The sequence below is a fragment of the Sceloporus undulatus genome, chromosome 11 (assembly GCF_019175285.1).
Source record: "Sceloporus undulatus isolate JIND9_A2432 ecotype Alabama chromosome 11, SceUnd_v1.1, whole genome shotgun sequence".
NCBI classification, from domain to species: Eukaryota; Metazoa; Chordata; class Lepidosauria; order Squamata; family Phrynosomatidae; genus Sceloporus; species Sceloporus undulatus.
This window is the reverse complement of record NC_056532.1, coordinates 4433952-4457066: the sequence shown is the minus strand read 5'-3', so window position 1 is coordinate 4457066 and position 23115 is coordinate 4433952. Positions and strand designations below refer to the sequence as shown.

The following is a 23115-nucleotide window of genomic DNA, read 5'->3' as shown; positions in this document are numbered from 1 at the left end:
AAGCCTTCCTTCCTTCCTTCCTTCCTTCCTTCCTTCCTTCCTTCCTTCCTTCCTTCCTTCCTTCCTTTCTTTTTCAGATCACATTCCTCTTCTCAGGAATGAACTACACTCATCCCTCCATATTTGCGATTTTGATTATTCACGTCTCTGATTAATATGTTCTCTCTAGGGATATCTAGGCCCTCCAGTGCAACTCCGTGGTCAACTTTAACTAAAGGTTGCACTGAACGGACCGAGAGATTCCTAGAGAGGATACTCTACTAGGCCTTTGTAGCTCCTCCAACGCAATTTCTATGGCCAGTGTCTGTTAAGGTCTCCATCAAAACTGGCAATGCAAGCCAGAAACAAACTTCTGGGGCAAAGCTCAACCCACAAACATAGGACTGACTGAAGTGTCCCTCCATGCCTGGCTTTGCTTCAGCGCTTAGAAAGTCAAAAGGATGGAGCAAAGGCTTCTACTCTCTCTTCCATCCAGCCTTTAGTATGTTTACTAATAGTTATGCCTGCTGGACTTTTGCAAGTTCCTTGGCATTGCTTTCCTTTGCTTCATCCTTTACATCTTACATTACAGGCCCTTGAGTTTACCCTCGACTTATTCATGAGTCATATCAAAATCCATAATTCTGGCCTCAAAACCTGCCTTTGACGTATACATGAGGTCAACTTATAGCCAAGTATATACAGTATGTGGAAAAGTCTGGTTGAGATTCTCAATCAAGATAGTCTGGACCCAAGCCATATAGGGTTTGGGAAGTGTTTCCCATGCATTCCCTGCGCATGCTTTTCCTGATTTTCAGTTTGCATGCACACACATATACTTGAGACATTTGCCAGCCTCCGTCAAGGAGATGGTGCCCGCTTCATGCATAGCTCACAAACGTTGGGCCCAGATGAGCCTTGGTTGCAAACCCGGCTTCTCGCACATCCTTTGTGCTGCAATGTGTGAAAAACTGGGTCAGGACCTGTGAAGCCCCCATTCCAGGCTGAGAGCTACCGCTTGTGGGGCAATGCACGAGTTGCGTACATTCACATGCCTCTGGCGGGAGAGATGTTCTAACTTTCATGACTAATTCCCTTTTCCCGCCCAGCGTGTGCCGCCTCTACATTTAATTAGCCCCAGGTCATGCCAGCGATTGCTTCGGCTGTGAAAGCCCTCGCTGCTGACAATTTTATTCTTCTCCCCTTTTTGCCTTTCTTCCAGATCAGCTCTCTAAGAACTGCTGTGGGCAATGTGTCAAAGGGAAGCGCACTCATGTACACGCACACAGACACACGACTGAACCCATCAAGGAAAGGAGAAGGAAACCGCAAGAAGGGGAAGCGGTCAACGGAAAGGTTTCGGCAAAGGTTTGGCATCGTTTCCCTGGTTTTGACGCAGCGGTTGCCGGTGGCTCCTGGGTCGACAGGGCAGGGAATACGCTCCAGGTTTTTAACCTGAAGTCCAAAGGAGCTAACTGGGGTGTATTTTGGGGTGACAGGTCTCACAAACCCAGAGTGGGTTCACCGTCCCACTGATAGGGAAGCCTCCCCAAACACATTGCCACTGTTTAGAACAAGGCCACGGATGGAGACTAATGGCCCTTGAGGTCTCTTCCAACTCTATGGCTCCACATTGTGCCTTTTTGCAAGGCAGAGGGTTGGACTTGGTGGCCCTTCCTGTTCTGTGATTCCATATTGTGTGTTCCAGCATGGCAATGGGGTTGGACTTGATGCAGCTACAGATCCATAACTGTTGGTTATGCATCCATAACTGCAATATGGACTGGAAGCCAACATTATTAGTCCATCTGTATCTCTATTTTTTAAATGTACACATTACAGGCAGTGATGGCCGGAGCCCTGGGAGAAGCAGATCCATTCTTGGTTTGACTCTAAGTAGTTGAATCCATTGATTGATATCCTGCCCTATAACTGAGAATATCAGGGCAGCATGGAGCCAAATTGTTTTACAGCCATTTAAAACAATAGGAATAATTTTCAAAGACCCAAAGTATAGCGCTTCATTTAACATGCCCCATGAGACCATTGAAAACCCAGTTAGAGCACTATAAAGCCAAAACAGCTATCCAAGGTGCTGCTGCAATGATCCCATTTTGGGAGAAACACTGGGTATGAATGCAATAATTAAATAGACTCTGGTCCTCCCCCCAAAAAAGCATATTCAGTACCATGGATGACTGTTTTATCTTAGGCAAAAAGCTTGGATTCACTGCCCCATTGACATAGGAGCCGCCAGCCGTTGCTGTATTTAAAGGGTGCAAAAGAAGATGGGGGTCTTTATGAGAAGATTGGGCTAGAACATTCTGCAAATAGGGCTTGCAAAGAACCATCTAAGGATTGATGCTCAAGGATTTATGTCTCTGAGCTGTTTTTGCTTGGCTTTATGAGTCTGAACCCCCGTTGCAATTGTGGCAGTCGGGGATTAATTGAGTTGAAAAATCAGAAGCCGAGGGTTTTGACATGGTTTCCGGGCCACCGACGAACCCAAGGAAGGGCAAACAGTCCCTGCGCAGGCAGAAACCTTTGGGAAGGGGGTCCAAAGGGTGGGGAGATGTGTGCGCCAAAGTGAAATATATCTGGCGTCTTATTAACCAAGGACATCTGAGCCCCTAATTAAAATTTGCCTAATGACCCAGCTTCTTCATCATTTTGGCGACGGCAGACATTAATTTACGCTGACAGAGACTTCCGTGGAGGCAGAATGAATTTCTCCTTTGGAAAAGCCGGGAGGGAAACAAACACATGAAAGAGGTTGTCATTCCAGTTTTGCGTCTGCGTTGGGAAAAGACTCCGGAATCGAGGTTTTGGGTTGAAAAGGGATGCGCCCAAGACCGTCTCATGCTCTCCGTCGGCCAGATGGACTGAGTTCCTTTAAGAGCATGGCAGGAGAGCATTGCACTGCTCTGCAATTTCTAGCGTTGCAGAGAAAAAGCCCTGAAAATTGGCACTGAAATTAAAGAAGGATGTCCAGAGGAAGAGAACCAAAATGGTGGAAGGTCTGGAAACCATCAAGCCCTCTAAGAAGCAGTTTAGGAATCTGGGTATGTTTAGCCTGGGGAAGAAAAGGTTAGGGGTTACATGAGAGCCATGTTTACATATTTGGAGTCATATTGAGGATGGAGCAAACTTCTTGTCTGCTGCTAATCCACGAGGCATAAGACTGAAAGATGGTTTGAACTTGCTGGTGGAAGGAGACCAAGGATGGAGCCGAAAGCCCCACGTCCTGCGCAGTTAAGAGCGTTTTCTGTGCACCAATATTGCCTCCTTGGCAGCTAGGACTGAGTTCGCAACATGAGGTTCTGTCCAGGAATTGTGCCCTACATTTTTCTGTACATTGAAGAACAGGTCAAGAAAATGTTCCCAGGCAGATTCTAGGCATGTTGCTCCTTTGCCGTCTCTGCATGCATAAATATGAAACATCTGCTTTGCCGACGATGAAATAGTCGAGATGTTTGTGATGCATTGCTGATGTTCGGAAGCAGCAAAAAAACCCAGCCAGGCTTTGTTCTGCATAACTCAGCAGAGTGGCTAGATGTGTGCAGCTTTTCTCTTCATCCAGAGCAGGGTGCGTCTATATGTTCACTTATTTATGTTTGCGTTTCCTCCCGTTACGGAAGGGGAGGGACCCGAGGCGATGGTGAGCTTTCCAAAATGTGCCACCCATAAGGATCTCGATAAATAAACCATCCAAATGCGCTCTTTGTAGTCCCTGTGAGCTCCAGCTAGGATGCTACTACTTGGGATAAGCGTTCAAACAGCCTTGTAGCACAAAGCAATGGTACAGAGAAAAACACAAGGTGTCTTGCAATAATGCCACCTTCCCAGGGGTTATCACTACAGGGGTGTGAGGGGTTTGGGCTGCAATGTGTGTGAAGCCTCAGATGAGTGGACAGTCATCCACGGACACCTCTCTCCTCCATCCAGGGCACCCTTGCCACCATCAGCTGTATAAATAATACATATGCATCTGCACCATCTTCCAAGACTGGCACAGCTAAGCATTGCTTCCCTTTCTTGTTCAACCAATGGTCAAACCAGACCCACAACCAGTTCAAACTTATTGTGTCGCAAATCAACCGCCAGTTTACACACAAAGGTCAAAACAAACAAAACAGCTGAAAAGAAAGATGATGGAGTTATGTAGAGAGGTTACCTGACCTTGTCTTCGATAATGTAACTCATAGTTGGATGGTCTTGGCTAAGAATTTAGCTATTCTAAATGATTCAAATTGTAACTCGTAGTTGCATGGACTTGGTTAAGAATGTAGCGGTTCTAAAGGATGCAGTTTTTACAGCCCTTGGCATAACAGATGTACAGTATGTGATTCTAAGGTCATCATTCAAGGGGCATTCTCTGCAGACTATCCACCTCCCTTTGAAAGGTAAACTCTTATAACGGCCTGTTTGGGTTGTCAAAGACCCAGAATAGAGCACCACCTCTGTCCATCAATGGTTGCTGGTGGGAGACATGATGCCTGCAGATCTTGCATGGTTACTGGGCATGCAGCTGTGCCAAGCCTGGACAGAATGGGCTGCAAGAGGGGAGAAGCTCCCCACCAGCGCCTTTCTGGCAGAAGGGGTTGGCTACGGGGAATGCCATTTTGGGGTACGACATCTTGAATTGCCAGCCCTAGCGGCACCACTGCACCCTGCCATGATCTTGGGCAGCATTCTCAGGTCAAGAAAGGCTTAACCATATTGGCATTCGGTTATATTTATTGGGGTCATCATCCCGGAGGAGTGGCAGGAATCACAACCGAATGGTGAGGAGGGATGAAAACTTCTGACTCTTTGATAGTGGATGGTATTTCAAAATACAGCATGGCACCATGGGGCACCAGAGAGACTTTGGGGAAGAGAGCAGTCCTGTTCTGAAGACTGATGCAGTGATAGGAGCATTGGACTATGACTATGGAGACCAGGAAAACCCCATAAGTCCAAAATGACTTGAAGGCACACAACAACAACAACAACAAAACCACCCAGAGGCTTCGAGCCAAGCCCTTCCTCCTGGACGTGACGCACATCCTCCTCCCAGCAAAGAAAGGAGACTGAAATAATTTGGCAAGATTATGCGAAAGACGTAGCCATGTCTTTTGTTCCTCCTCCCTGGTCGGTCTGGGCAAATTACCCCATTATTCTCTTCCCTTAGGATTCCTGATTGTCCTTCTTTCCCCCCCTTTTGAGCTAAAGCCACCCGTGCATTAAATTAGCTCTCTTCTCCAAAATAGCGCCATTGCCTCCTCCGAATGGCGGCTAATGCGAGCTTCCCCACCGAGCATCGGAAAATAAAAATGGGGGGAAAGGAGGCAGGGGGTAGCAGGCGTCGGGGGAAGAAAGCCTTAGAGAAAGACCGCCAGGGTTTCCCAAACCAAAATCGCCTCTGAAAAACAAGGCTCCGAAGTTCGGAAAGAGGCCAGGACAGCCATTTGGAAGGTTATTCCAACACGCATGGCCACACAGAAGACGGTCCTATGGAGTTGTAACAGAGGCTGGATGGCCATTTCTTGGAGAGGCTAATAGCTCTGGATTTCCTGCATCAAGGGCATTGGATTCGATAGCCCTTGAGGTCTCTTCCAAATCTGTGAGTCTGCCATTTGCACAACCCAGTCCTCCTCCTCCAAGGCCTGCAAGGAGATGGAAAGAAGGAACACTTCTCCCGCAGATTTCTTGGGAGGTCTGTGAATAGCAACATCACAAAACCTTGTCAGTGTTGAGTCCTCAAGCGAGACAGGAGGACAAGGCAGCTTGGGAAGACATCTCCAGCCCCCACAAAAAAAGTCCTCACCGCCAGAACGGGAACCAGACACATCTCTCCGTTTTTGCCTGCTCCAATTTGGACGCGCTGCGGAGGAAAACGTCTCTGACACCTGTTCATTTTGTGAGGTTTGGTATGTAGAGACACACACACAGCTAGCACAAAAGGAGAGGCCGGTTGCTCATGAGATTCCAACCCGTCCATCCAATGCCTCTCCTTTCCAGTCCATGAAACAAGGTAGCAGTTAACTTTTGCACCTTTGCAAAAAATGTACCAATTTGCAAAGGCGCATGTGTTCTCATCACACATCAGAGGTGCAACTACAAGGGACACACAGTGAGGACAATGCACCAGAACTGGAGAAGAAGAGATGAAAGGTGGCCCAAGAGCCTTCTCTAAAGCAATGACAACACCCCCTGAAGAAACTTGCCAAGAAAATCCCATGATAGGGTCACCATAAGTCCGAAACGACTTGAAGGTACACAACCACAACACCCACTTTGCCTTGGTCTTGGGAGATGCAAGGCTTGAGCCCTCCATGAAACATTGGCCACTTTTATTTTCCTTCCCTCTGAACTCCTTGAGAAACAAAGTGGGCCATGGCCGTGGCATTGAGTCCGCTGAAGGAAAGGTGGGGTATAAATAATGCACATACGCATTAAATCAATATGGCTTTGCTGTTCCAGTAGACCTTTGGATGATTATTATTGTCTTTTAAATCCCCCCTGTAGCTTTGATTCCTTCCTCACTGTGTTTATATGTCTTTGCGTCGGGCTGTTTTCCCTTTTCCTTTTGCGCATTGTTTCCGCTTTGCCTGGCTCTCGGCTGGTTTCTCGATTATTAATCCCTACATGCTTTGATTTCCCTGGTTTTAATTGGATTTTTTGATATTTATTTATCGGCTGCACATTTGCCTTGTGAAGCGGAGGGGAATTTCCAGATAGGCCAACGTTTTTCGGTTTTGCAGTAAAAGACTTGGGTCGAAATGCGGCTCAGTTCAAGATGCGATTCCAAATATGCTGGAGAGAGACCAAGGTATACTAAGGAGGATGTCCTGCATCCGAAGAAGTGGGTTTATAGCCACAAAACGTCATGCAAAAATAAAAACCAGTTTGTCACATCCCCTTTGTTTCCTCCCCATCTTTTTTTTAAGGAGGGATGTAGTTATCCTGTAATGCTTTTAACATTTACTGTAAGCTCCTGCTCTGAGTGAAATACTTAGCTTGCTTCTTTGCAGATCGCTGTTCATATTTCCTCCATCGCTAGCATCCGAGGCAATTAACAAAATATCAAAACAAGACGAGAGCCAATATCCGACAGCAAGCAGATGGAGTGGTGCTTTGATGCGCGATTGGATGCGCCAAATCGTCAGAGAACTGCAAAGTCAAACCACCTGATTGCACCACCCGAGTGCATGCGCTATTCACATGAGGCACATCGGGTGCAATGCAAGTGGACGTCACTTCCATTGAGGCGCAATGAAAATGTGCATCCATGCACCTATTGGAAACACTGCCGCTCTCTGCATACATCTCAGGAAGCCAGCTCAAGTCGAGATAAGTTCATGCTACCAACTTCTTTTGTCCAGTTAGTCTCAAAGGTACTACGAAATCCCTTTGTGGACTGGTTTTTCTGATGGTTCATCACTGGTCCAGAAGTCATTCTCACTAGGTTGGGGCCAGCAAAGGGCTAAGCATAGCCAGATCAAACAAAGCAAGGGCATGAGAGATCATGCCAGGCAACTAGAGAACACAACGGTCAGCATTAGGGCTAGGTGGGAAATGATGGGGCATTTGTGGGCAGTTTCTTCAATGTCGCTTGTGCCTTGTTCTTACGGTGGTGTTATATGCAAAATAGAATTGTTTTTGGTGAAGATCAGGGCTCTGTCATGCAATCTTTGGGAAGGACCGCAGGAAGACGCAACCCAGCTTTCCTGAAAAGTACCCATCCAACCAGTGTTTAAAGACTGTCCAAAGAAACAGGAGAATCCACCACCTTCTGATGCAGTCTCTTTGCCTTAAAGGAAGGCAATGGTGGCAACCCCTTTATGGGCAAGTCTTGCCCAGAAACCCCCATGATAGGTTTGCCATGGGGTCAACCGTAAGGCAACAACAACAACAATCTGCAAATGGTTATCAATGCTTATGACTGATCTGGGACCAGGATAGGGCTTCTCTCTCCCTTGCAAACTGGGACAACAAGTCAAAACCCATTTGCTCCCAAAAAGCTTTGGGCAACCCTTCTGGGGGGGGGGGGAGGTTAATGCATCCGTTTCCCCCTTCTGAGTCCCAATTCCATCCATCGTTGTCTTTCTCTTCCTGAAGGCGAGGCGACCGGAGCAGATCCAGTCTATTCAAAGGCAACACGATCCATTGATTCCTCATAATGGCCGTATAAAATTTGCTGTGTTACATTTGACAAGCGACTTTAATATCTTCCCGAGGTTTTGTTTTAACACCTCTGGACCAGCAGGCCATCCCCGGCTGGGGCAGGAGATTTCTCCAGGAGCCGGAGGCGAATTCTGAACCCGCCAGCGCGCATGCAATTATTTGGACACCGTCTTGCATTTTTCAGTCCTCAAAATTACAGCCAGGGCCTGTAATGCCTGTGAGTGGATTTCCTCTCCTCCTTCTTTCCTGCTCCTGGTTTTATAAAGCTGTGGTCAATAATTTAGCATCGCTGAGACGTTTTCCCCAAAGTTGCTGGCTTTCCCTTCCGATGCAAGATGAATACACAAAAATATGTGTTGCCTAATGTTTCAAAGCGTGCAATGATGGCATCATGTACAAACCAAGCCAACGGAGCTATGGATGCCACCAAGCCCAATGCTTTTGGGACAAGGTCTGCCTCCATGGATTTGGGACCCTTTTCACATTACGCAGTGATTCCAATTCAGCTTCCATGGTGCATCCTGGGATTTATAGTTTGGGTACTTTTGGTGCATGGCAAGGGGTTGGAATCAGATGGAACCATGGCAGTGAAAGTGGAATCAAAGCGCTATAACTGTATTGTGTGGATGGACCTTTGGTGCATGGCCGTAGTAACTGTTGGTTGGACATGGAAACAAGTTCTGAGTTCTAATTATATTAATATATATTAATGGCGTTTCCCTCTAACATCTTTGTCAACCTATTTGACCACCTTACTTTGTAAGGGAAACAGAGAAGGAAAAGCTTTCAAGATAAATGGGTAAAAGTCTTTGGATAAATTCATTGCCGCTTCCCTTCTTTTAATTAAAAATAAAATGTCTCCGCTAAAAGTCATTAATTACTAATGGCACAATTAGAATTGGCTAACGAGGAGGAGGAAAGCCCCTCCAGCGTTTCCAGGCAAGGCAGGATCTGGAAAGAGAGTCACTCTTCTGCCTGTGAATCTTTCTCTCTCCCTTGTTCTGTCCTTTCTTGATTTAAGCTTTCCTTCCATCTCGAAATACATTTCTCATTTGGGAAATGAGATCAGATGGAAATGGAGGGAGCGTCACAGAGTCAAAAACGACCTCCCCGGCGCAACTCCCGGTGTATTCACACTGTAGAAATAATCCAGTTTGACCCCACTTTAACTGCAATGGCTCCATCTTCCAGAATTGGTAGATTGGCAAAGTCTTGGGCCTTCTCTGTGCCAAAGAATGCTGATGTCTCGCCAAACTGCAAACCTAGAGCCGCGGGGCTTAAAGTGGTGTCAGACTGCATTATTTCACCAGTGTGGATGTACCCCAAACTGATGTGTAGAAATGGGGTGGTCTTTGCAGAGCAGACGAACACCAGCGGGTGGCAATGTTGGCTTTCGGGCACCAAAAAGAAGAAACCATCCCTGAAGCTGGGCGCCAAGGGGCAAGCGGTGGCACGCGTCTCCTTTCCGGAAGCGTCGCCTTTCCAAGGTGGCTTCCCACTCAGACCCGGCCTCTTGTGCCAATTAAGATCCTGCGTTGTTTTGTCGCTGGCCCACATCCAACCAGAGCAATTACGCCGCCCGGCCCCCGTGTGCCTTTCCCACAGCTGCTATTTTTATTTATGAGTTTATATTTAGCCCAGTAATGAGCTGAACATACGGTAACATAATGGGCAGGACATGGAAACAAGCGGAAAAGATGGGAAACAAGAGCCGGGATGCCCAAACCCTCCGGGCTCGATGCGTCTCACTCCCAAAGCGAGAGAGAGGACAGGCGAAGGATGCGCTCCTTGTCTTTGAGCAATTACGGGGGAATGGCAAATCGCAAGGTCAGAAAAGCCCATCAATTGGGCCTCGGCAGGTTGCAGGCACTCTTTTGCCAAAGAGAGATGCACCTGTCCGCTGGGTCTCAATAGACAGATTAAAAACCAAGGGATACAAAGAGGTGGAATGGGGTCTGACCACACTGACAGAGAAAGGGAAGGAGCAACATGCGTTCTTCCAGATGTTGTTGCTCTTTTGCTCCCCAAGAATGAGGAATGATGGATCCAATGTTTGGAGACCACAGATATTAATCTGTTTATCTGTGCCAGGATGTCTGTCTGCTATCTACCCTATTTCCATTGCTCACCATCTTCTGCAACCTACCAAGGTGTATGTTATGAGGTGGACTATAATCTGCAAAAGCTGATGCCCAATGCTAGTCTTTAAGGTGCTACAAGAGCTTGAAAGAAGCAACTACAGCTCCCATAATCCTCCAGTATGGCTTGTACTTATGATGGTTGGCCAAGATTCTACATTGGAGATGTAGCTACAAAGTTGTGGCTGTGCTCCACTCCGCTCACCAAAATGGAAACCATGAAGTCCTATGAGGAGCGACTTTTGGAGCTGGGTATGTTCAGCCTGGAGCAGAGAAGGTTAAGAGGTGCCACAATAAACATATTTAAAGGGATGTTGCGCATGTTTTCTGCTGCTCCAGACATTAGGACACAGAGCAAGGGATGCAAACTACATTGGGAAGAACTTCCAGAGGGAAAGGGCTTGACAGCAGAAGAAACCGCTGCCTCGGAGGTTGGTGGAGTCTTCTTCTTTAGAGGTTTTCAAAGAGAGCCTTATGGATGGCATCTTCCTGCGTTGCAAGAAGAAGAAGAAGGACTGGATGGCCATCAAGGTGTCTTCCAACTGTTACGATTCCTTCAGTGCTACATGCCCTCCATCTGCCAGCCCCTAACTGTGCCACCAATGCGCTTTGGACCGAGTCCGTTTTCCAGCGTGTCTTCCAGGGCTTGCAGAATGGGGCTCCCAGCCATACTGACCTGCAAGAGTTAATCAGAACTGGATGCTTCTCTTCTGCACAAAAAGGGACATTTATACCAGCCTAGACTTCTTCTTTTTTTGGTTGTTGCTGAGAACTAAATCGCCCTAAATCTCCCCGAAAGAGCTTTTAAGTCCTAATTCGCCACTAAGCAGCCTTGATTGGGCTTAGGATGGAAAAGTTGGATGTTCACAGCTGGGCAAGAGGATTGGGAGCATGTTGGCTGGAGGGAAGAAAGAAAGAGAGGGATGCTTGAAATCCTCGCAGGGCTTCCCTTTCCGGGCTCAGCTCTGGCACAAGCGCCTTCTCTTCTCTTTGCCATCAACACCCAACAAGGTTTTGCTCCTTGCTCTTAGCCCCAAACTGGCCCTCCTGTTATACACAGGAGGCACATGGACTTTGTGGCTGTGGTTGTGTTGTGTGCCCTCAAAATCGTAGATGGCAGCCCAAGGACCTCCTGCCCCGCCATTGCTCTTGCGCCAGCCAAGGAGAGAAGCAATAAAACTCTGAAAAGGTCAGGTGTCAGATGAGCGAGAAGAGAGGACTCGGCTGGCCTAAGGAAATATTTGTTCAGACTGATGGCTTGATGGTTTCCTTAATAAGTAGCAGATTATCTCCTGATGAACTCTGTAGTCAGTCAATTGGGTTTTAAAGCTTAGAGGGAGGGAGAGAAGGACCCAGTAGGATTTGGGAGGACGCCAAGATGGTTGGGGTCCTGTTGGTGACCTATGTGGGCATATGTCCACCTTATGTCTATATATGCTTTGCAACGGCCAATGCAGATGGTGGGACTGAGCTCTGAGGATCTCTCAAGTCCTGACCTTAGCTCTCCTGGTCCCAGAGCTCTAGAGGCGACAGGGAAACAGATGGTGACCAGCGGCCAGACAGGCCAAGAAAGTCATCCTCAAGGTCCAGGATGAAGCCACAGGGGTCCTTCAAGGGTCCAGAAGGATGAAGCCAGCTGCAGAAACACAGAGGGCTCTTCTATTCTCTAATGTTCTTGCCATTGAATGGCGATTCCACATGTGAAAGAAGACCATAAGAGCTCTTTGAGAGTGGAGTGGACTGCCTCTGAGGATGGTGGACTCTCCATATTTATTGTCGCTAATGGACATCAAGGGAGCTTCAGTGCCAACTTAGACCCAGCGTGGTGTAATGGTTTCAGCTTAGAAGACCAGGGTTCGATTCCCCACTCAGCCATGAAACCCATTGGGTGCCCTTGGACAAGTCACACACTCTCAGCCTCAAGGGAAGGCCATGGCAAACCCCCTCTGAACAAATCTTGCCAAGAAGACCCCATGATAAGTTCGCCTTGGGGGTCGCCATAAGTCAGAAATGACTTGAAGGCACACAACAACAACAACAATAGCTTCAACTTTGGAGGCCCTATGAATGAGAAACCCTCTTGGAGTGGGAACTTATTTACTACACCGAGCAGAGCTTTACTCTCTGCCAGTATGACTCAGAGTCTTGGTTGCTGCCAGTTTTGCACTCTTTTGGTCAATTGGAAACAGAAGAGGGATGATCTATATTCACAACAGCAGGCTTTCTCCAAATCTGGAGGATTCTGGGAGGTGTAGTCCAAAAAGGGAACTGTGCCCAAGTTCTGGATCCTTGATAGCTCTCTTGGCATACAGAGGTGCTATGTGCCACAAAGGTGAAGATTGCAGGGCTCCCAAAAATGTACGCAATCCATCCTTCACTGGACACTTTAAAAACATCTACATTTTCTGAAAGAGGCTAACAAGAAGCAATGTCCGACCGTTTGGCAAGCATGTGTCCATCCTCATGCCAACCCACATTCCCCTTTTCTGGCATGGGATGGGTTTGCAGAAGTTAGCTGGCACAGTCTCCTCTTTTTTTTGCAAACGGTTAGGTAAAACGAAGCCTAATGAGCTCTTCTCCTTGTCTCCTTGGCGGCTCCTTCTCTTTCTTGTTCGGCGTCTTCTCTCACTTTCTGCCCTGCGTGGCGTTACCAGCCCTGGAACATGTTTTCCCCGGTTTCTTCCCTGTGAGATAATTGCTGTCAGAGCCGCTTAATATCATGTTTTTGTACAACCTGCTGGTTCCATCGTTTGCTCTGCCGCCGTCTTCGCTAAATTCTCATTTGTGGAACACAGTTGGCCGGGAAGATTGGAGACGGTTTCTCATTAGTGTGGCGTTCCTCCAACCAAGTTTGGATCGCAAGCCTCCAGCCGACAGTTTTGGGCAAACTCACCTTGGCCTTAAGAGAGCAGACCTATTAAACCAAGAAGATCTACCTGCAATAGAGGTAGGCCACAGATGGAGGTGGACTCACTCGCCTTGGAATGAATTCTATGAGCGATTAAGCAGGGAAAGAATAATTAAAAATGGTTTTAAAAAGACATGTTTTCACAGAACAGTGTCTTGAAATATTTCTGGATATGAGAATATCCATTCATTCATTCATTCAGTTTCTGTCCCTATCAGTGCAAGATGCAGGGTGGCTTGAAACAAGCTGAAGCAAAAACACAGTTTAAACAACCTATTGGCCTGTTCCAGATGGCCAAAATAAAGCTGCTTTGGGTCTCTTTGGAGGTATGCTGTTTAAATGATGCATGCATCCTAAGAATCTGGAAGCTGCACCAAAGCTTCACTCCGGTGCTTAGGAATGGAGTGTGGCTTTGGTGCGACCTCCGGACTCTTAGGACCCAGGCATCATTTAAATAGCATGCCTCCAAAGAGACCCAAAGCAGCTTTATTTTGGCAGTCTGGAACAGGCCATTATTACCCATTATGACGGAAAATACTATTCCGAGAGCAAGATGGTTAAAGATAGTTTGCAAAAAGGCTGAAAAAGGTGTGAAAGCACACACCAGCCGTAAACAAATATGGCATCAGAAATCCCAGACTGGTTGCAGTAACAAGAAAGTAGCGCTGCTCCCCGTTCCTTCTCCTATTCTCTGTCCATAAGCCTTTGCTCAATGTTAATTAGCCCTCCCATTTAATTGCTTGGCTGCCGTCTTTGCATTGTGCATCAGCTCAGTGTGGCCTTTCTTTTTATATCTGTCTCTCTCTATATAGATATATATATATTCAGACAAAATCAGATTTCCTCTCTCTCTCTCTCTCTCTCTCTCTTTAAAGTTTGAAATAAAAAAGCTCTGACAAACCCCTGTGTAAGAAGCTTTTGTGGCTAAAATTATTTATAGAGATTAATGGGCGATGTGTTTGCAGCCCGCAGGAATTGATTCGCCATATGGCCACGTGCAAATGTGCGATTTTATTCCTCCCTTTGCTTGGATTTCCTCGTTCCCCCCTTTTTCTCCTCCTGCGCCACCCTGGCATCCCCAGCAGCTCCTTTCCTGCTTGGCGTCGTTCAGGGTTTACTCGCCGCATCCTCCGTCTCTTCCGTCTCTACTCCCTTTGATACCCACATTTTGGGGGGGGATTCGGGGAAGGTGACAGAGTGACTACTACTCCGCATGAGGCAGAGACCGAGAGAGAGAAAGGGCTACTAGGGGACGCTGCTGCTGTTGCCATAGAAATTGCTAGTGATGAGCTATTTAAGTTTGCAGAGTGTGGTGCATCAGTCCGTGCCTCTCTTATAATACAAGGGACTGGCAAAGCTAGAGCAATAGCCAACAGATGGCAAAGATAACATGCAAGAGAGTGTTGGGTCCAGCGACATCTCCAGCACTAACGCTGGGCATCCGTTCTCAGCCAGGAAGGGTAGTGAGCCCTGGCTTCGGACACCAAGAAGATGGGTGTCCATGTCGGCATCGTGGCAAAGAGAGGGTTAGTTTGCATTGAGCAGACCCTGATAAATGGTTTTGCTTTACCTTGAGCAAAGTTGGGAACAGACTTGTGGACAGTCACCAGAAGGAAAGGGAACAGGTCTATGAGAGATACACTCTGTCTCTGTGTTTAACCTTTTCCCAATCCTAAACTGAATGGAAGAGATGGGGCAGGGCATGACCTCAGTGTTGTTCTATGGAGAACAAAAGCATGTGCTTGCAAGAGGCAGAGGTGAACATGTGCTGATAATGCCTCTTAGATGGATTGGAGAACAGGAGAGAACACTGGAGCTGGGCACACAAGACAAGTGTACAGATACTGACCCTCTTTCAAACCCAGATGGGTTGCTCAACCCTCCCTGGAAGCTGTGCAAAAGGCCTCCCAATGGAGGTGGCACCAGTCCGAATCAGTTTGGCATGCTCTCCATTCAGTGGAGGGACAACTTCCAGTTTGTCCCTTTGGAATGAGGCTCAACGTATTTCCAAGAGGCACAAGGGTCCAGGCCACCAGCCCAGTCTGTTCGGTATGCCTTCCTAAAGAACAAACGTTCCCCTTCATTACCTCTCAAAGTTTGGGGAATGTGGCCATTGATTTAAGCCGCCATCGACGAATCCCACTCTCAACCGAGTGAGAGAGGATTTGGAATGGATTAATCGCCTACCTGTTCATCGATCAACCAATTAATCAGCTAAAAGGGGAGGTGGTTAATCAATTAAAAATCCTTTAACCGCTTGGCAGAGCTGACGCATTTTCTTTCCCTTCCTTTCTCCTGCCCCAATTGCAGATTGCGTACGATCGCTCAAAAAGTCTGTCGGATGATATATGAGGATTACATGTGGAATTCACAGTTATATCAGAAGTGTATTGATCCTGGCTGCCTGCTTTCTATTCTGCAATAAGGATGAATAGATCCTTTCCTCTGGCTTCGGTTCCTCCATTGATCCCTCGGCAAACGCCGCTTGCATTCCAATTGAGAGACTTGCATGGAGCAACAAATTGCACGACTGAATGCACACTCGTGGACCCATGAATGGACATCTGCATCTCTAGCCCTTGGGAAGATGTTCCAAAGTGTGGGAGCAGCCACAGAGAAGGCCTTGTATGGGACAGAGGTGAGTGCCTCCTCTGCAGAATTTAAAATGGGAGCAAGTTCATTTGGGAAGATAACAGTCCTCCAAGTAGCCTGGACCTGAACCAGAGAGGGTTTTCTAAGGCGCTTTGAATTGTGTTTGTATTTGGAAACTGATCAGGAGCTGTTGCAACAAGGGAGTTGTGCGCTCCCCATAACCAGCACCCATTAGCAATCTGGTTCCATCTCTTTGAACCAGTTCAAGTCGTGTAGTGTAAATTCCTCAGTGTGGCATCATGCCATGAATTGAATGGAAACAACTCATGACTACATGCACACACAAATGTACAACCAAATGCATGCTGTATGCACAACGCCACTTCTGCAACGTTGAGCTGAATATGGATGCTCCACTATTCTCTCTTCTGTAGGAGAATGTACACATGTGTAGTACATCAAGAAAGCCAGTGTGGCATAGTGGTTTGAGCATTGGACTACAACTCTGGAGACCAACATTCAATTCAGTTGCTGGGTCACCTTGAGCAAGTGGCACTTTCTCAGCCTCAGAGGGAGGCAAAGGCAAATCTCTCTGGACAAATCCTGGCAAGAAAACCCCATGATAGGGCCACCATAAGTTGGAACCGACTTGAGGGCACACAACCCATCAACAGAATTCTGGCCTCTGTTCAGAGAACAAGTCTGGAAAACTTAACAGTGGGATAAGAACACAAGTGCGCATTCCCACTCATGTTCCCTAGCAAGCAGATTTCATGACCAAGCAGGAACTGAACCTTGGTCACCAGAGTTGTTGTCCAGTGCTCAAACCACTGTGCCACATATGCATACGTTTTCCTACAGAAGCCATAGGACTTTTCCCCCCCAAAGTGATATGCAGAACTTCTTGTCTCTTACAGTGTATGTTATCAGTGGTCATTGATGGCTCCCATGTCAGTGGGGTGGCAAATTCCCTCCAGGTTTTACAAACCAAGCATGGATGGAGCTATCACTGAATCTGTTTAGTTACTCAAATCAGTAGATTAAACCCTGAAGTGGATTCACTGCCCCATAGATGTGAGCGCCAACAGCCAGCTGCCCTGTTCAGCCTCTTGGCTTCTAGTTTTCTTCAAGGAGAGGGGGAACCTTCAGCCTGAGAAAGTTATGGTGCCCATTACAGCCTCTTTAACATGCCATGCCAGCCCTTGCACTCCTCACCAAGCCTGGTGTTGATAACCTGGGCCAGACTTTGCCTCCAGCTCCGGTGGGTATCGGTGACAGCAGATTAACAGCGCTCTGTGTCTTCCGGGGCCTGTTTAAAAGGAGATATTGATGGCTGCCCCCTAATTGTCTGGTCAGATGCAGATCACTCGGATGGCTCTGAAACGCCGCTGGCACGCTGGCGCTGCTTCGCCTTTTCTCCCTGACGGCCGGCCATAACTCTCTCCCCAAGTTATTGCCACTTGCACAATCCGATTGCCCATAAACAAGGAAGTCTTAAAGCAATCCCATTAAAGGAACGGCTCACCTTCAGAAGCAGGTTGGCGGTGCCCTTCCAGGCACCAACAACTCACCAGATGTTGGAAGGGGCCTCCTGGGGAAAAGCACCACTGAATGGCCCATATGCCAAGGGAACATCTCAGCCAATAAGGGATGGAGAGAGCAAAGCATTCTGGGGAGGTTGCCCCTTCCTCATGCCATCTGATGGATGGAGAAGGGAGGCAGCTTGGCAGGTGCTTTCTCTCTGCTTCGCTCAGTCTCTCTCTCAGTTAGCCTTAATGCATCTTCCCCCGTTTTAATTTCCTTCCTGTAAAAACCCTTCCTTTTATATTGGCACTTAACTTTTTAAAGAGCAATCCATTTCTCATCCTACCTTTGTCACTTAACTTTTTGCAGAAGAAGTAGAAGAAAAAGAAGAAGAAGAAGATACTAAGGAAAGGAAAGGAGGGGTAAGTTGAAAGTCTTCAGGGAACGTTTTGGACTGTCTTCTATTTGAGATGAGAGGCATGATGGTGATTCTTTTGCTTTCAGAGTCATCCAGGGAATGCTGGCCTTTACATTTTAAAGCTGAGATGGGATGTCACCAAGTTTGTAGGCAGAACTATATCGTGGTTCCCTTCTGATCACCCAGATCCACTGAGATAGCCCACTTCTCTATGGCCATTCAATGGCGGATAAAGAGTGGGGTCCGGAGGGGGATCTGCTCAATCCCCATAGCAAGATACAGTACAAACATCATCGACTGGGGTCTTCCAGAGGTCTTGGCAGGTAATGTCATCCTTCTACGTCTGGCTATGGGGACATAGCAGATTCTTCTCCGGTGACCCTCCCCATGGTCCACCAGACAATGAAGGATGGAGGAGGAGGAGGGCTATGTGAGCAAAACATTCAGCCCTAGAAGAGAGGGCTTTTGTCACTGCAGAAGGAGGAGGAGAATACCAACCTCCTCAAAGAGGCACACACAGGCATATATGTTGGATTTATACCTGGGTATGTCACTCATAGGATGCCAACTAAACTACCACAGGGCCATGTCCACCAAGGCCAGAGACAACTCAGTTGGGTTGCTGGTGTTCTTCAGGACTACAGACAACTCAATGTTGAAATCCAAGCTGAGTTGTCGATTGTGTTCAAAACCATGGATAACTCAACTGTTGGCACCTGGACTGAGTTGCTGGTAGTTTTCAGGACCATAGCGTCGCACAGGCATCATATTGGGTTTACTGGGGTTCTTCAGGAGCGTGGACAGTTCACCCAAGGAATGTTGGTTCGTCACCAAGTTCGGCTAGCTATGAAGCAAAGCAGGAAGGAGCAGAGAGCTTAGAATATCCTACTAGTGGCATCACCAGGGTTGACATCACCCAGTGTGGTAACTTATGCTGTCACCCCCAGGCGGCCTGGCGCATGGGGGGCAGCCTTTTCTAGGTCTGGAGGGAATGCCAGGCAAGCAGGAAAAGGAGGTGACTTGCTTTCCTGCCCAGCCAGACCAAGAAGGCAGCCCTTTCCCACTAGTGGCCTTTGTTGGCAATGGGCTGCTGATGCTGCTTCCCAGTAGCCTTTTCCATGTTTGACCAGAAGACTTGGAAAGAGTTGCTGGGTAGTAGTACCACCCCATGCCCCACCGATGGCCGATGGATGGCAGAGGTGCCTTGGCTGATGGACAAGGTATACAAAGGAGCCTATAGATGAAAAGGAGTGACCACCCCACTAGTGTGTCTGAACCCCCGTTGATGCCCTTTCGTTCCACTTAAGCTTCAGGAAGGTAGATGTCTCTGCATCCTTCTATTAAGAAAACATCTGGGGCTATTCCTTCCAGTCTGGCATGGTTTGGGAAACCCCCGCATCCCCTGCGTACGGTGTGTGCCGTAACTCTGTGCCATAACCCTTTTACTCGAAGAAGGCAGGATTCAGTGTCTTAAGCTGCCGTCTTCTTTATTTATGCGGCTTACTCTTTGCATGCTTGGTTAGAAGAGCGGAAGGTCTTGATCCTAAGAAGCAACCTAGTGGGAAATAAAAGGGAAGGATTGCCTGATAGAAGAATCTCTTTTAAATCCTCTGCCGCTTAGCATTAGGTAAGATCAAGATGAGTGATTTCGTTTCTTTACTCTCTACTTCTCTCTCTTTGGATGAAAATGAGAAAAGGAAACTTTGATTGCTTTATCTGTTTATTGATGGGGTTTATGGCCTGCCTTTCTGCCCTGAACTGAGTCCCCAAAGCAGCTAATTATTGTAATGGTCATTACTTGCAATATTTTTGCCCATTTGCATTGGAAGGAACGTCTTGTCAGATATATTTTGCTGTGAGATGCTGCAGGGATCTCTGCCGCCACTGTCTTTTTGCTCCAGTGAGATAGGCAGCCATTGACCTGAAACCTATCAGTGAGTCCCAACTAGAGCAAAGCCATTAAATCTCCCATATCTATTCATAAACCCCATTGATTCCATAGGTCTGCTCCAGTTGGGATGAGCAAATGGGATTCAGGCCTGTGTTTCTAATGCTGCAAGGCATTACTAGCCACAGGTCCTTGCAGGTTTGCTGGATCCTACTGTTCCACAAATGCAAAGCCGTTGTTGGATATCAGTCAAAGCAGTTCATAACAAAGTATGTCTTATGGGTTTAAACAATCCTGGCTTCCTATAAGCGAGCTACGGTTGTGTCAATTCACTTTCACTATCACGATTCACTTTTTGATCATTGCGGCGGTTGGAATTCTTTAATGCCTACACAATGACTAAAAATCACCACCAAAAGCGCCCCTTCCTCTGAAGCTGAGAGAGTGTGACTTGCCCAAGGGTCACTTAATGCCTTTCCATGGCCGAGCCAAGATCGAACCCTGGTCTTCCAGTGTCATAACCTAATGCCTAAACCATTCCACCAAGCTGGCCCTCTCTTTGGATGCTAGCCTCGATTCCTAAATGGTTCACTGAAATTTTACCGCAATGCTAGAAATATGGGGATGGAAGGAGGATTTCATTGGAGCGGGGACAGGATTTGTATTTGATGGGCGCCTTGGACCCATATTGCTCAGATCTGCATGTTTACAGCCAACAATGCTGACTTGCCTTTTCCAGATCTCCCCTCTTTTCCCAATTCCTTCCCTCCCGGCATCGGCAAACACCATCTGCTGGGTTTTCCTTTGCCTACTGTATGCAATCGCTCCATATGTTTCCAAAGGAAAGAGGAGAGGCGTGATTTAGAAGAGAGAGATCAGACAAATCCCAGGCCCTAAACTACGTTTTCGTTTGTATTCCTTCCCCATCTATTCCTCTCTCTCTCTCTCTTGGTTCCTCCGATCTCAGTATCAAAAGCAGCCGCCTGGTTGTTGTTGGTTGTCGTTGTTGTTGCTTTCAAAAGACAGACTTGGAAAGGACTTCCTGGAGCCCAGAAACCCTGTCCTGGCATTTCTTTTATTACGCCGCGACAAATTAAAAAGCAATTTGTCAACACATCATTCATAATTGCAACAACAAGGAGGAGGAAAAAACGCAACAAGACTTGATTTGAGATTAAATCACTCCTAATCCTGCGGGGGAGGCTGGCAGACGTCTCTTCCGACTGTGTCTTCATGCATAATGGCTTGGATTGTCGCCCGCAGCCAGGCCTTTGCAGCCAGAAGGACTGTTTGAGCCCTTTCGGGTCTTATTGTGTCGTAACAGCACCAGAAAAGGGACACTGGCACCTTGGGCAGAGAAGCAAATCCGCCGAAGCAGGCCTCCATCTTGCAGAAAGGCCTTCGTTGGGCAATGGAGCAAGGCTCTCTGCGCAAGCTTTTGAGACACACAGGTTTCTTCAGATTTACACCAACCCTCTTTCAAAGTGACAAAAATATGCTCAGATTTTGGGCCAAGACCTTTTCAGCGCCCCTTTGTACATCATTGTTGTTGCTGTTGTTATTTACCTATGGCACACCTCCAGAAGAAGCGCCCAAAGGAACTCTAGTTTGGAATGGTTTCAGGGCCACCTTTGTGTAGATCTGTCTCACTTCTTTCTATGTTAAGAAATAGATCAGAGCACAGCCTTTGTAAAGCTAAAGAGTGACTGAGTTCTGGTTTTATGTATTACTCCAGGCACTGCAAATGGGGTCACTTGGGATTCAAATGGGAGGCCGCTCAATGTCTTCTTCAACCTCTCCAGCTGGAAGGGATGAAAGGGAGGGACAGGGAGCAAGAGAGAAAAGGCACCCAAGCTTCAAAGAGTTAAGCCGACGCCAAGGAAATTAGCAAAGAGGAAATGGCAACGTTTTGATGGATGTCTCCCAGGAGGAGCGATGATGCTCCACGGCGGCAGAATGTAGGCCACTTACTAGTAGCAAGGATGATGAAATGCACCATGTCTCCAAATGGAGCGAGATGCCAAACGGTTGCCTTGAAGAAGGGAGGGGTGAACCCTATTGACAAAAACCATAAGACCGCAAAGGAACAGGTCACACCATGAGTTTGAATCCGGGGACGCAAGGCTCACAGATGCCCAATAAGAGCAGAAGCTTTGTGCTGAACAGTCAAGACCCCGGAGAATTAGCTCCAAAATGCAAACAGATGCTGCCGGCGTCTATTTTTGCGAGATGATGGATGCATCCAGGGCCGGGCGGGGAGTTTGTTTTATCCTCATCCAGCTATTGCTCATCCCCGACTCACAGATGCTCTTTTCCAGATCCCTTTTGGGATTTTAAAAGATTCCCAGACAGGGATGTCAATTCCAGTGGAAACCTTCTCCGCACGATGCAAACCTCTTTGAAATTGCACATCCAAACATCAGCAAGTCTCAATCTCTCACGGCAAAGACAATCCCCCCTTGCTTTTAGTTTTATCACCCCGAGAGATCAAGTTCTGTTGGGGTTTTCTTGGAGGAATTTTACATACTGGGTTTGTTTTTTGTTGCACCAAATGCAGTTGTTATGTAAAGTCGAAGGCTTTCATGGCCGGCATCCATCGTTTTTGTGTGGGTTTTTCAGGCATCTGTGGCTGGCATCTTCAGAGAACGGAGATGAATCTTTCTCTGGAGATGCCAAAGCCACAGATGCTGGGGAAACGTCAAACTCTTCTAGAACATGGCCGCATGGCCCCAAAAACCCATGCAAGGGATGCAAGTAATAAACTGTGCAACAGTAGAAAATGTAACCACGGGTGAAATCCTGTTGGTTAGACCCAACTAGAGAAGGACTCGGTGGAAAAGGTAGAAGAAAGAGAGGACCACATGCCAGATGGATGGACTCAGCCATGGAGATCATGGCATGAATGTGCAAGACCTACGCAGAGCAATGGAGGACAGAGGAGCTTGGAGATGCCTCATCCATAGGGCCACCATGACTTGAGGTTGACTCAAAGTAGTTGAGAAGAAGAAGTACTAAATTCACTATCCATCTGAATACTAAATACTCTGGGTTTTGAGAGGACAGGTTCTGAAAAAGCTGTAAACCCATAGGAAGAGTTGCGCGCATTCTCTCCATGTCTGGCATGACGCTAGAAGATGATGCGAAAGTGGCAACCAAACCCTCCCCAGTCGCCCAGTCCTGATATAATAGCGTTTTACTTTTTAATGCTAGAATTTCCGACATGCGCACTTCCAACAATCCTCTCTGCCTTGAAGGAACCCTCTTCCGTCGGGTTTTGTTGTTATTGGTTTCCGCTGCGCAACACCAAGGGAGTTTTGTTCTTTCTTTTTTTTGCGCCAAGGGGCGGTTGATAAATATAGTAAAGCTGCATAAATAAATAAGAAGGCATGAATAAATTAACAAATGCATAAATAAATAAAATTAAGCGAGTGCCGAGCAAAGGCTGGGAAATGGCAGTCTTGACCCGGGTGGAGGAAAGATCCCATGGAGATTTGTTTTT

General features: G+C 47.3%; 1 long non-coding RNA gene across 3 annotated transcripts in view; it reads left to right on the top strand.

The window, feature by feature from the left end:
• The window catches only part of LOC121917053, an 89905-nt gene that overhangs the window by 38983 nt on the left and 27807 nt on the right, over window positions 1–23115 (top strand). For all 3 annotated transcript variants that reach the window (XR_006100945.1, XR_006100944.1, XR_006100943.1), the window contains 3 exons: window positions 1202–1347; window positions 15505–15832; window positions 17680–17732. This is a non-coding gene — a long non-coding RNA (uncharacterized LOC121917053). The remainder of the gene's footprint in view (window positions 1–1201; window positions 1348–15504; window positions 15833–17679; window positions 17733–23115) is intronic.